The sequence below is a fragment of the Poecilia reticulata genome, chromosome 20 (assembly GCF_904066995.2).
Source record: "Poecilia reticulata chromosome 20, P_reticulata-male-v2, whole genome shotgun sequence".
NCBI classification, from domain to species: Eukaryota; Metazoa; Chordata; class Actinopteri; order Cyprinodontiformes; family Poeciliidae; genus Poecilia; species Poecilia reticulata.
The window spans coordinates 14,843,696-14,858,187 of NC_088849.1; positions in this window are offsets into that span (position 1 = coordinate 14,843,696).

Below are 14,492 nucleotides of genomic sequence, written 5' to 3' on the forward strand. Positions count from 1 at the left end.
AGTTTTGATCATTTCTGTGTTGTTTATTTACTGAGATCTGATCTTAGTTCATTCTTCAGCGTGTTTCCGATTGATTGTTTTTTGTGCATCTAGAGTTAGATTCCTCAGATTGGTGTTCATTTCTGCTACGTTTCAGGTTTTAGTTCTGTGGTCCCACTTCTGTTCATCTGTTAGCCTTCTTTCATTCTCATTTTTCTGTTATTTCATTTATTCTCTGCCTGTGCTTTCTCTCAGCTGCTTTCCCTTTCCTATGATTAGCTGGTTCTGGTTTCCTTTTTCACTTCCACCTCTCTCTCTGTATTTATTAAGCTCTCCGGTTTGATTAATTTCCTTCTGGCTCCTTCCATTACTTCCACATTGTTTGTGACCATAGCCTGTGAGTTATTTATTTAATATTCATTAATCCATTCACTATGAAATGTCCAAATTTCTGTCTACAGTTTTGGTTCGACCTCAACTTCTACACTAGCATAAAGCTGTGCTGAGGCTTCAGATCTCCAAACCCACATAAAACAGATGGCACAGAAAATAGAAAAACACTTTGCTGCCAGCTTTTCTTATGAATTTAGTAAATCTTTTTCACTACAACACCATCACCACCTTTTTTTTATCACCGTAAACTCATTTAACGTTACAATCGACATTTTGATCCAGTTTCCAAGTTGGCACACATATTTCTTGAATGATCTAAACTATTGGAGCACATTTTAAAACATAACTGGCTTCACAGTGCGAGCTAATCTGCACATAAATGTTGTTTTCCATTCTTTTATATTTTCTCTCCCATCTGTAACACTTCCTTGAAATTGTTTGAAGTAGATCATGAGGCAGTTTGTTGTTTGACGGTTGCAACTTTGTTGAAATTTGAGCAGAAAAAATTACTTGGATGCAGAACAGGTACCCTGAGGCACATTCTCCAGTAAAACAGGCCTGGCATCATTAATGGCGAGAGAGAAGTGAGAAGAAATAGAATGCATTAAGTTGCAGCTTTATTCCACTGCTCTCATATTTGCAAACGGAGCTGCAGTCTGGTCTCACTCCTGTACTGCAGCAGACTCCCGTACAGAAATGAACAGAAACCGGATCCAGCTAAACGTAATCCATAAGACTTTATGATTAGAGCCGGAGTCTTCAGTTTATATTTTTAGATTTGAAGTGGGACAAAAGAGACAAAATGTGGAAAAAGTTCACAGGTGTTCAAACTGTTAAACTGACATGTTTACTGAACCAGTTAAAAGACTAAAGTTTGTTTTTAAAGTCTCTCAGCTTAGCATTAGAGTAACATGTGACAGCAATGCTTGACTCAAATTCATCATGGAAATAGTTCAAAGTTCTCTTAAAGGGTTAATGTACACACTCAACTGAATGCAATTATTGTAATACAGTTTATCATTTTTGCTGATACAACTCAAGAGAGAAAATTAAACTTAGTGATTAAGTGATGTAGAAACTTATTGCCCTTCATCAGTTCAGCTGTGGGTGCACAGCACGCAATCTGCATTAAAAAGTACAAAAAAAATCATGACAACGGTCTGTAACAACACCAGTTCGAAGTTGGAAACACATCACAGTGTGCTCGCTGCTGATGTCAGAGTTCATACTGAGCTACAGTTAAATCGCCCCATGGGAAAGGTCTCTGGCTGTTTTTTTGCAAACCAGGCAAATCACAGTTTGTGTGACACGCTTGCAGAACAAAGCCATGGAAAACAACTGACCTGGATAACATCTTTAAATAACGGTTTGCAGCTCGATATGTTGACATCACACATCTCCAGTCTCCTTGAACAAATGCTTTCAGTCCACCATCATTGTTCTCCTTTCCAAAGGAAAACAATGTGCTCTGTTTAAATGACTACTGTCTACTTAACAGCCACATTTGTGATAAAGTGTTATGACAGGGAAGTGATAACTCATCTCAAAAGGACCACCGTCCAATAATAATGATGCTTTCATCTATTCAGGGCTCCTATAATAGAGGGCAAGGGTATTCATTGGCTCAAGCTGTTTATTGCCTTTTGTTTGTCTTTCAACATTATTGTATTATGGACTTAAAGAGTAAGTTCCCGTCCTCCCTTTCTGTGAGAGGCAAAGACCAGACGCCCGGGGCAAAGAAAATCAAATTTCCCATTATTTATCCTCAAAGGTGCAGCAGTGGGTGAGGAGGAACAACACCAGCATGTAAACAAGTACAACAAGTATTAATGCTACACATTTTCTGCCTTTGCCATTTGCAGTAACTTGTCTTCAAGATGTTAAACTTATATTAATGGACTTCATTAATCCCCTGAATTAGTAATCTAAAATCTGGTTTATCATGGGCATTTCTCTTCATTTATCTATTGACTTGCAACTTTATGGTTTTATTCTTCAAAGAAATTCTATTTTTGTTTAAACTTACTTAATCCTCATTTAAAATAGACAATGGGATAGGTCTTGAGTATAAGAATTCACTCTTCAGAAGGATTTTTACTTCTTTCTTTTTCATCTATCGATCAGTGTAAATTAGTCAGACCAAAGAAGTAAAAGAAGTGAAACATTGTTTGAATTCTACAGAAACCAAATTAAGGACCATCTCGTACTCACTAGCTTCTCAGTTAACCTCAGATGAGACATTTCTGTTCTTATAAGGCCGAGGGTCTGGCATGTCAGTGAAAATCCTCAATAACTTCACCAGAAACCAACATGTTATCATCATCTTCATGGCAGTGTGGCACGTAAACCCGGTTTTCATTCCTGCAGCACAACGAGGCCATTAGGGACATCTAGAGGGTCTGCGACAGGACAGAATACACCCCACTGTCCCATCATGTGACTGCCATCAATAAACAACTACAGGAGCGTAAAGTCAAGGACGATGAAGCCCACAGCTTCCACCCTCAGGTGGAAAAACGATAAAATCAACACTATTTACCCGGCCTCCATCAGTCCCAGTAACTGTAACTGGATCCATGTTGTTGACGTTCATCTGTTACTTAAATTTTAAAGACAGATCCCCTGTATAAAATAGTCTCTGTATCATCTGTTTCCTAAACTATTTTAATTCAAATGTAATTAATTAGCAATGCTCTTCGGAACCGAACAAGCAAAACACCTGACAGGTTTACTAGCCCGCAGCTGTAAAAAAGTCTCTATTATGTGTTGTATCCTGTGGTGCCAGCCGCAGCCAGACACGAGTCCCTGCTGTGCGGATTGTAGTGAGTGCATTTTCAATTTTCCACTAGGGGTTAAATTACAGTTGGTGGTCCATAAAACGCACACGAAGACAGCGTTATCAACAGGTTTTCAGATTTTATTTGGCCAAATCCTACAAATTATTGACTTCTTTTGTTTATTAAAAAGGCAAAAACGTTGCCTCTCAAAATGACTGATGTCTTCCAGCAATATTTTGCCAGAGAAATAGCTGTATTATTTTATTGTCCAGCTTAAAATCCTATTTACTCCTCAATAATTTACTGCTATTCTTTTTTTCCCCTCACCTTAGATAGAGCATTCGACCTTCAGCAATTTGTTGATGCTACTGGGGCCACCTAAGACTGCATATAACTAATTCAGTGAAGAAACATATTCTATCCAGAGGGCTGCAAGCTAAGAAAGCCTGATTCTGAAACTGTGTTTCAGGAGTTTAGAACGACATGTGAACCGTAAAATACATCTTGTTATAACAGTAAATTACTGGAATGATTATCTTATGGTAAAATCGATGATAATGCGATGTACATTAGCGCGTCAGTACTGTATAACTAACAACACGAAAACAGCTTTGCTGCAAAAATAAATAAATAAAATAACCTGTAGGATGCAGTTTAAAAATCTGCACAAAACGTACAACTTATCTCACAACGTCGACATTTCCAGTCAAAGTACAGGACAGGAGGGTTCAGGCAAGGCTGTAAGTAGCTGGAGTCTACTTAGGGGTGGAGAGCCAACATCATACAGAGGACATACATTTCACATCACATCATGCACATGGTAGCTTCTGCAAAAAGGAAATGTAAGTCTTTGATCAAAAGATACAGGCTTTGAGGTCATGTAGAATAGTGTATTGTTTCCATAATTATGGTATCTTGTATTATTATTATTTCTATCTTCTGAGATAGCTGAAGACGGCAGATATTAATCAGAAGGGGCCCAAGATGGAGCTGTGAGGTACTCCACATGCAATGAGGTGCAGGTTTTACTCCCAAGAAATCTTCTAACGGCACATAAATTATTGACCAAACACCAGTTTCCACCTTTTTGTGCAATGCTTATAAATAAAAAGCTAAACTAAAATTATAACAATTTTAGTCGTGTCTTCACAATTTTTATTTTTATTTTTTTACTGGAATCCAACTTTTTGGAGCTTATGTACACATTTTGTGTTGCCGTGAGAACGTTGATTGCAAAAGGGAAAATCCCATCAACCCAATTCCAGGGAAGCCACATGCAAACAAATTGGATTTTTCACAACATAAATTACAATAATCAAGCATGACAACCAATCAGGCCTCCCCACAGCACTGTAATATCACAAGTTCACTGTGATGAAGAGTGCTACAAGCTGGACATAAAACCATTTATAGATAGTGCAGAGACATAGCAGGGACACAGAGTAAATTGACTTCCACAAAAACAAAAGAAAGTTATTCAGTCTTTTAATTCCCCCATTGTCACCTCTGATTACAGTTACACAAAACAGGAGGGAAGGTCATGATGTTAAGCAATACATCTGAGTAAAATGCTCAGATGTATTTACTTTTACCTGTGCTTTTATAGTATGATGCTCTGAGCTGCATGCCTGAAATCAAAAATTCACTCGGCGCGTCCGCCAGCGCCGGTAGTGTCGTCTTTAATTTAGCAGGCTGCCAGCCGAAGATTTATTTTGTATAAATGAATCCCGAGATACATCAGGGAGCTAATAAGGCATTTGGCCTCCTGTTTAGCGAGCAATCATTCATGGCCGGCAGAGAGCTGAGATCCCTGGCTGATGCTGCTGCTCCTCTCTGGCGGTCAGGGTGCGTTTCCATGGGGACAAAATAGAGGGTTGGGAGGTACAGATGGAGTCACATCCGTCTCGGTTCAAAGTTGTCCTGATTGTTTTGGATTGGGAGAAATTGAGGTGAATCTTTTACATGAGCTGATTTGGTGATGTGTGAGCGCTTCAAGACTTTCTGTGGTTTTCATATCGTCGGCAAACAAAATAAAATCCAAATATCACTTCAACTAACTGTTATATTTGTGTCAGAACCCTAGCTTAGCTTTTTTTTTTTTAATGTCTGTCAGAGGGCCGCGCTGGTATCCGGTACCAGTTTGAAATGCATTACAGAGCCTCATAAGACGCACTGAGTGGCATGTTTCTCTTTTATCAAAAATTCAGTTTATTTACAGACAGCTCTGTCTCTGCAGGTCCATAACTATAACGAATTCAGCGTCTTTTGAGAGTTTCTGTCAGGCACACTGCATCTCCAAGATGCCGTGCCAAAAATGACAACCTTTTTATTTTGAATCAAAGCCATTTTAGTCATCTAAGATGTATGTAACAGAGTCAGACCAGCAGATGTGTGAATATATATCTGATAAACAACATGAACCACTGGGTATCATAGTGTCCTCAAACTTCATTGGAATGAAGTATCAGAATGCAAATACTGGACACTTCGAGATTTTTTGCATAAAAAGTCCTAAAATAGCACGATTCTTATACTGTGGCAGCATCATCTCATGCTCAATATTTTTGATAAATTCAACGTTTTTATTTGAGGGATTCTCAGTCCTTTTAGTAGGGGAACAATCTCAGCTTAAAAAAATAATTGTTTCCACTGAGAACCTAAACAAGGACTATAGGAAAAGTACATTTGCAGTTTGTCCTTATTAATAGTGCCATTAAAAAATGTTTGCCTTATAAAAGCTTTCTCAAGTTCATTTCCTATGTTGTCACAATTTGTTGTTTCAGATCATTAATTTGATGTCGGCATCATCAGACGCAGATAACCTGAGTAAATGCATGGAACTGTTTCCACATGAAGGTTTCATGTATTTGGATGTAAAAAAAAAAAAAAAAAAAAAGCTATCCAAAGCAATCTGGCCCTGTGGGGAAACATATCTGCTCCTCTTCGTGACTCACCCATGATGCACTTGATTTTGTTTTTGGTTCAATTTCTCCAGCAGCTCCCCTGCCTGATTACGGCCAAGAAAAACTCCTAAAACAAACCGGTATGGCAACTTGAAGTCAGCTGAAAAAAAGCACGTCAAGTCACAATTTAACAAATATAAAAACAAATGAAAAACATAAAAGAAAATCTGGAAAAGGGGATTTTCTTGTGCTTCATGACAGTTATACGGTTTCGGGGGCAACTGGTTTCAACAAAGGGCCATATTGGTTTGCATAGTGTTTCCCTTAAAAATTAAATCGATATTTTTACATTCAGCTTATCTGTGTGAGTAATTTCATTGTCTTTTGATGCTTTAATATATTTAAATGTGGCAGAAAAGCAAAAACGAAAAGGAACTCTGAAAGGTCACAATTACTTTCCAGCAGCACTATATATTGATTAAAATGTCCAAAACATTTAGTTATGCAGACTTAATGTTACTCTGGGGCGTAAATAACCTCTATGTTTCTCAGCAAAAAGGGAAAACATTAGTATGTGCCATTCAGATAAGACAGATATATTGATCTTCATAATGTCTACTAGAAAATAGAAACTCCTAAATTTGCTCATTTACACTCATAGAGCCAAACAATTAAAATAAGTAAAACTGTGACTCATAAGACTGAACAACAACTCAAGTTTATACTAATTTAACCCTTTTACATGAAATTACATGAAAGCCAAACAAAACGTGGAAAAGTTCAAGAACATTTTCCAATATTTTTTTGTAAGGCACTCTGTGCTTCAAAATCAAAATGAGTTAGGAATAACTAGTTACTAGATATTGAGGTTAAGATGTTGTTTTTCTTCCCCTTTGGTAGAAAACGGTCACTTTTTGAGATTTGATTAAAAGACGAGTTATTTAGATGCAAATAGGATAGTTACTGAGGTTCCTCTGAACATTTTAACTGAGCCAAATAATAATAAAAAAAGAAAAACAAGCCCCAGTGCTGAGATGAAATTGAAAAACTTCATTTAATTTGGTGCAGTGTTAAATATTCATGGAAAAAAAAGTTAAGAATAGAGCCAAGATCTTGCAAAGTTCTTTGAACATTTTTATTAAAAAATCCCTGCCAAGAACAGCGGGGGTTAGTTAGGTCTTTACGGAAATCACCTATTTTTATCACTTCGTATAGATAGGGGAGCCAATAAAATCTGATCTCTTCTGACTGAGAAACAATTCAGTGATGGCTGTTGGCTAAACTCTGTGGTGAGGGAAAATTAAGCTGAACCAGGCTGGGGTTTGCTTATACTGATGGAAAGAAATCTGACTTATGGAAACATTGTTACGAATAAGGGCGAAATATTCAGATTTAGATGAGTTCTAACACAAAGCAGATTAGATTAAATTGAAATGATGCAAAAAAATAAAAAATAAACACATTTATCTTTGGATGAAGGCTAAATTAAAACAAAAAAACTGAAGTTTTGTAGCAAAGTCCTTATCACAGAAAAATACGCCACAAAATCGACAAGCATCACGTGTTTCAGTGATTGTTTTAGATCATTCTGAATTCCTTTTCATTTTAATGTTATTTTTCAGTCAGATTTTTCTGCCTCCTCTTGCAGATCTTTAACATTTTGTGAAATTTTAAAGCACTGTCTTTGTTACCAGTATTTTTATCTGGTGTTTTGTAAAAAAAATATTTTACTCCATTTCATTTTAATCAAGGCATTATGTTTGTTTTTATTCTCTATGGTCTGCTCTGCTGTGTCTTTCTTTCTCCTGTTCACAGACATTTCTCATCTTTTGATCTTTTTTTTGTTTTGTTTTTTGCATTTTAAAAGTTCCCTCTTTACTGTTATCAATGATTTGGAGCGCTGCGGTCATTTGATATTCTGCTTTGCGATGTTTTTCTGTTTGACCGTTGAAGCAGATTAATATTATTCTGTTATGCTTTTTTTTAATGAATCTTCTTTGTTTTCTGTCCTTAGCAATTGTTTTATGAAATATACTGCTTTATTGTATTTTTCAGTTATTTATGCTGTTTGCATGTCTGTGGTCACTTTGCATTCCATTCATATTTTGTGTTGTTTTTCCGTCTTCTTTTTTTTTGTAGATATCCAACATCTGCATGACCGTTTTATGCCGTTTGTAAACTTTAGCTTGCATTTTCAATCTCTGAAGTTCTTTTTTGTTTCCCTTTCAGTTAGCTTCTGCTGGAATACAGGAATTTCAGATTCTGCTTTTGCTTTACTGCTCTTTTCCTTTTTCTTTTTGCAGCTACTTAACTTCTCTGAGGTGATTCTGTGCTGTGTCTTTTCTGTCTTTTTGTTTCATTCCATTTTCGTTTTGGCTCTTTTCATACTTTTTTGGACGAAATTGTAAGGCAAAGACTCCCGGAGGCTTTGCCCGGGGGCAGGTCCCCAGTGAAACCATCCGCTGCGTCTGCTGCTGCAACACCTTGTCAAATCAATGATTTAAGCTTCCAGCACACTGTCTACGCTTCCCCACAAAGTGACAAATACTCACACTGGCTCCCGTCTCTGGACAGTCTGCTCTTACAACAGAATCCCTCACAGTTAAGATCCTTTCACAGGCCATCATTTCCTCCCCGGTGACACCCACCTCGCCTGATACCGCTGGCTTTTGAGATGTTGTCATGTAGCCAGTCTGTTTTGAACGAGTAGCTGACCTCGTTCCGTTTTTAAATGTTGTGCTGTCACAACATCAGATAACCATCCAGCTGCCAGCCGAAGAGCGAGACAAATGTGAGGCTCAGCTCACGCCACAGACTGGATCATCAAAAGGAAAAGAGAGAAAAGAAAAGGAAAAAAAACAAAAAAAAACTTGCAGCGATCAAGCCTGAAAGGCGCTCGCCGTCTGTATAATTGGTTGAAATGAGGAGTGAGGGCCACCTGCTGACTGTGTCATTTAGAGCTCTTTTACATGGGAAATGTGCACTGTGTCACTGTGTGCGACAGAGAAAGAGGCTCGGAAAATGAGCATGAGCTTCACTGATGGATGCTCTCACTTCTGCTTGATGTCTATCCAACACAGAAAGCTCATTATTTGAGAGGACTGCTGTTGGAAAAAGAACTAATAGTGATACAGTGACGTCAAAACAGCAGATAGCTCTGGCAATATTTCTCTGTCACTTTAAAGTTGGGCCACGAAATAATTTTTACCAAGAAAAGAGTAATAAATTATGTTATCCAATCAAAAACTTTTCTTCCCCTTGTACTTTTCCTCACTTGCTCACATTGAAACTCCATAGAGAGGCCAGATTTCTGAAGTGCATGATTAGTTTCTGTTCTTGAGGCTTCTACCTGAGCTGTACATCGCTGCAACTTCTCGTTAATCACCATGGGCTTCAGACCTGCTTTTCCGATTGATACGCCCTTTTCAATTCAACTTTTCAATGTCCCAATGTTTCAGCTGGGACATTTTTTTTCACTTGAAGATGGTTGACTGAACAGTGATGTTGTTTTATAAACCTGCTCTAAACCGCTTGTTAAGTTTGCGATCAAAAAAAGAAACCAGACTGGAACCAGCGGTTTTAGAGCTCTCAATATTTTTTCTCTTTTATCTTCAGTTTCACACACTTCAGTACAGTTCACAGCATAGAATGTCAGTCAAAACAAGAAGGAGAATTTCCCTTTCATCTGAACCACCTGGGATTGGCTTCCACCAGGACTAATTAGAGGGGTGGAGACATTCATATTTCCAGAAAGAAAGAACAAACATTTGTACTAAACTATTCCTAAAAAAAATGTCTACACAGTTACAATTAACTCAAACAAAACTAGAAACAAAAACAATCTGGTTTCAAACAAAAATAAAAATACATTTCTCCTCCCTCTCAGACAATGGATTTTCCCAATGAGGCTGATTGAAAACACCAGGTCCTTGTCAGCACTGCTCATGGGCGCGCTTCCATGGCAACACATGACCAGGTGACCTCAAAGAGATGAGAAGATGATTAAAACAAGTAAATAAATCAAGTTACTTCCCAAACACAATACATTTACCCAAATAAATTAGAATATATAAAGTACACAAAAAAACAGCACCTGTAAGGGAGGGGGTAAATCCCTCACACCTCTGCACGACTTTCTTCCTGACCTGTCTGCTGTATTTCTTGGTCTTTGTGATCCTGCATGTCCGCTGCTGCTCACTGACGAACCTCTTCGACATCTGAATTTATACTCAGACCGCATACAGAGATGGACTATTGAATGATTTGGTTACATCTGAAGGTAACAAATGTATTGGTCTTATTCAGGGAAAAGGGATTTGGATACAAATGCAGGCTGCTCTTCTTATTTTCTAAAAATAAATAAATAAATAACCATGTCTACTTTTTATGTGATTTTACAATTATTTGCTGCTTTCTGTTGGTTTATCTCATAAAAACCCAATAAAATACATTCAAGTATGGGGTTTGCAATGTGACATAAAACCTCAAGAGTAAGTAGGCGTAAGTGGTCGATTTTCCCAAGGAAACTTTCTAACTATAAACTATAAAATAGCAAACCATGCAAAAACACATTCTAATAATCAAATTAAGCAATTACTAAAGATGTGAGCTATCGGTTTCAATAGTAACACAAATGTACAAAAGATTTTACAGACTTTGCTCAGAACCAGGGGCTAGTTATGATGCACGCTGCAGCACAGCCACACACACACTCAAACACACACACACAAACCCCCATTTCTCAGTTTCTTTCTTTCTGTTATCATGGCCTGCTGTGAGGCTAAAACATGAAATCCATTGGAGTATGTTACATAAATTCCCCGTGCTAAACCCACTGTTATTGCTATGCCCTAAAGCTTCTGCTTAAGCTGAAACTACAGCTGGCAAAAGTTGAAAAAAAAAATACTTCTAATTCATAGGAACGAAATCATATGTTTGGCCTTAAATTAGAAACATTACTGCATATTTTGAGGAGAAACTCTGCAGCTACATGGGAAGTAAGTATAAAACCTGGGGCAATTAACACTCCAACACAATATTTATTTATTTATTCCGTAAAGGAGTCTGTTTTGCTCAGCTCTGTACCTCAGCCATTTCAGCACTTTCTATGACCTTTTACAGCTGCAACCATTTTCTGATTCTGCAAGATATCTACGTGTTTCTGGAGAGAAGACGATTAAGTAGCCATCTCCCAATTCACTGGATAAGAAGCCAACTTGAGATCATTTAAACCACAGGATCTTACAAGCAGGCATGTGTAGAGGGGGCAGCTGGGGGTGCTTGAGCACCTGCCCTTTTTGCTCCTTGCCCCAAAGTGCCCTTTCGGTCAATTTTTTTATTTTTATTTATTTTATTTTTTTATTATTTTCTAAGCCCTCTTCTGATAACGTGTACTAAAATTATTATTATTATTATTATTATTATTATTATTATTATTATTTGTACAACATAATAAGCCCTCCGGTCACCTTGTTACCTTCACCTGGCTCTGGTTGGACATGGACACAGACTAAAAATCAACAGCTGGACAAAATGAATCAAAGAAGTGGTGAGAAAACATGTTTCTTTTAATTGAAACAGTACAAACTATAGCTTACATGCATTTGTAAAGTAAATAAAGTGCACCAAGTACCCAGCTCTGAATAGTTTGATACCTTTTTAACCTTGACACTTAACATCTGAAGGAATCACTCTAAGCCTGATGACTCTCCCGGAGAAGCAAGCAGTGACTGAGCAAGGTGACAGTTGGATTTACGATACTTGTGGATGAATATCGATTTTTTTTCTAGGAAAGAAAATATCGATATATATCGCAAAATTGATGTTATTACACAGCCCAATTTTACGCACAAACAACTTTTAAATGAACCCTTGGAAAAACAGTTTTCTTTGACCTCCATGGGAACCAATTTGATTAAAAACCCAAGAAAGAAACACAAAAGGAGTGGCAGACACATTCTTCTCTTTTATTAAAACAGTTTCTTCACAGGTTCACAAGAAAAACATAGTTATACAAATACAAAGTTTTATCGAAATATTTAACTGAGACACAAAAGCATAGATAGATAATATCTGCATTGTAAATTGGTATTATGCTAAATTCTGATATTTGTCTGTTAATGTGAAGTCATGATTAAAAACTGCACCTCTTGATTGAATTCATTAATTTTCTTTTTATTTACCTGCTATTAGATGTTATAAGCAGTCTTCTGAATCTTATCGAATCTCAAACAAATAGTAAGGTAAATACACACAAGGTATGCTACTGGGTTCTCTAAACAGGAAACAGCAACAGGGAACAGAAAAGCAACCTTCTCCAAATTCAGGAAACTGTTTCTCTTAAGTTGATCCACAATGTCAGGGAGCAGTGTTCAGTTATCTACCAAGTGTAAGTGAGTAGGGATTATCCTTAATACCCTGAATTTGTCCTGCCTATTGATGTAATCTGCAGTTATAAAGTCTTTCTCCATCACTGAGGTGGATTAGTCAACAAAATACTGTTACTTACACCCTTGAACTGAGCCATAGTTTGTCATGTTTCACTTATTGGTTACGTATTATATCAAAATCACTGCAGCCTGATATTTTATTGGGGAATCAAAATAATCTTATCATTTTACTTATTTGTTGTTTTAATTTAAAAATCTGGGGTGCATGTGAGTACAGCATCATATACATCAAAATAAAATCGAGTGAAATCAAGCACTTTCAGAAGTAACCTGTAATAAACAAAGTCCATCTTTGTCATAGCATAAACACCAATGTTTACACTGTTTTTCAATGTTTTCATGCAATGCTTGTAAGGCACCTATTACTCTACACCTATAATTAATTTGGTGTTAAGAGATGAGCGTTTTCTACTGGTAACGAACTGCCATGAAGGATAAATCAAATTTTTACTTTTGTGTTGAACAAATAACAAACAAAAAGAACACTTTTCTGCTAAATTCAGCAATTGCACAGTTCTTGATAAGTAGTATTTCAAAACGAACGTTCACCGCTAAGCTGAAGCATTCACTCCAGTAACAAAAATAGTCAAATACAGTTTACTCAAAATAACGTAGTCTTGTACTTTTCTCAGACCAACATGTACATTACTCACATTACTTGAGTTGAATAAACAATTTAGTGAGACTTGAGTAAAGCATACAAACCAAAGCCAAGATACTGCGCAGAACCCTCAAGCTCCCAGGTCTCTGGTAGAGGACCGAGCTCAGAGGATGAGAGAGAGAGACCAAGAGAGAAGGGAATTTTATATATATATATATATATGTATAAGGAGGTCTGTTCATACAGGTAATAGTATATATGAAGCCACCAATTACAGCTACAAAGTAATATTGTGTGAAAACTAACGTTCAGTGGAACAGTGTGCTTGTGCCAAAGTGGCACAAGCACAGTGAGAAACGATTAGAAGTACTCAGAGCAAAACTCAATGACCCAGCTTTTACTAGCATGTAAACGCACCATCTACACACGATTCTGGGAGCTACCCCGAAGCGAGAAATGAGTCTCAAAAATAGTTGTGCACTCGTAACCGGATCCAGGCGCGGAGCTATAGGTGGGCCAGGGAGGGAGGAATGGTTTCAAGTTGCTTTAATGTCTGATTATAGACGGAGAAAGTGCGCCCTTGCCTGTTCAGAAAGGTATATGTAATGTTAAAGTTACTGTCCCTCAATGGAATATATAGTAGTCAGTCCCAGTGACTGTTTGAGTCACGATTTAGTCAATGTGCTTCCTGGATAAAAATGAAACGAGAATCGCGGCCCGAATCGCGGCCCGAATCGCGGCCCAAACCGCTCCCCCCCCCAACAGTTTCCAGCAGCGCAGGTGATACATGTGAGGGGCCCGGTCATTGGCCCCTCCCCCAGGCCCGACGCTGACTTCTTCCCCTAGTGGATGCAGCTAATCAATACTGAGGAATGTGACACTGTAAAAAGGCCCGGTGATGCTGGTGTCTACAGATTTACAGCAAGGTCAAGGTCAGCTGCTCAGATTGAGTTCAGAGTGTCTGAAAGATATTCTGCTTTCTGGCAACATGCATTTTCTTAGGTCAGTGCAAAAAAAAAAAGTTCACCGGGGTTTTAAAATGTGAAACGTTAAGGATTTTTTTTTTATGTGACGAAAAATGGTACATTCGAGCAAACCAATGGGGTCAGCAATGAGCTGTCACAGGGCCCGTAATTCAACCTGCGCCGGTTTCATAGTGACGCGACACTGAGCAGTGATCATAGTCGGGTATGTGATCATAGTCACATACCCTTAAGACTTTTATAATTCAAAGGAGGAAATTGTGTTTTAAGGCTGGAAGTCTCTTTGTAGTCAAACATGGTTTTGATTTGTCTTTTTTTTTTTAGCAATTCTGTTAGGAGTTCAGAAATGCCTCTCGTCTCCTGGAACTCAACCGGCTTTTCTAAACTACTTTAAAATCTTTCTACAA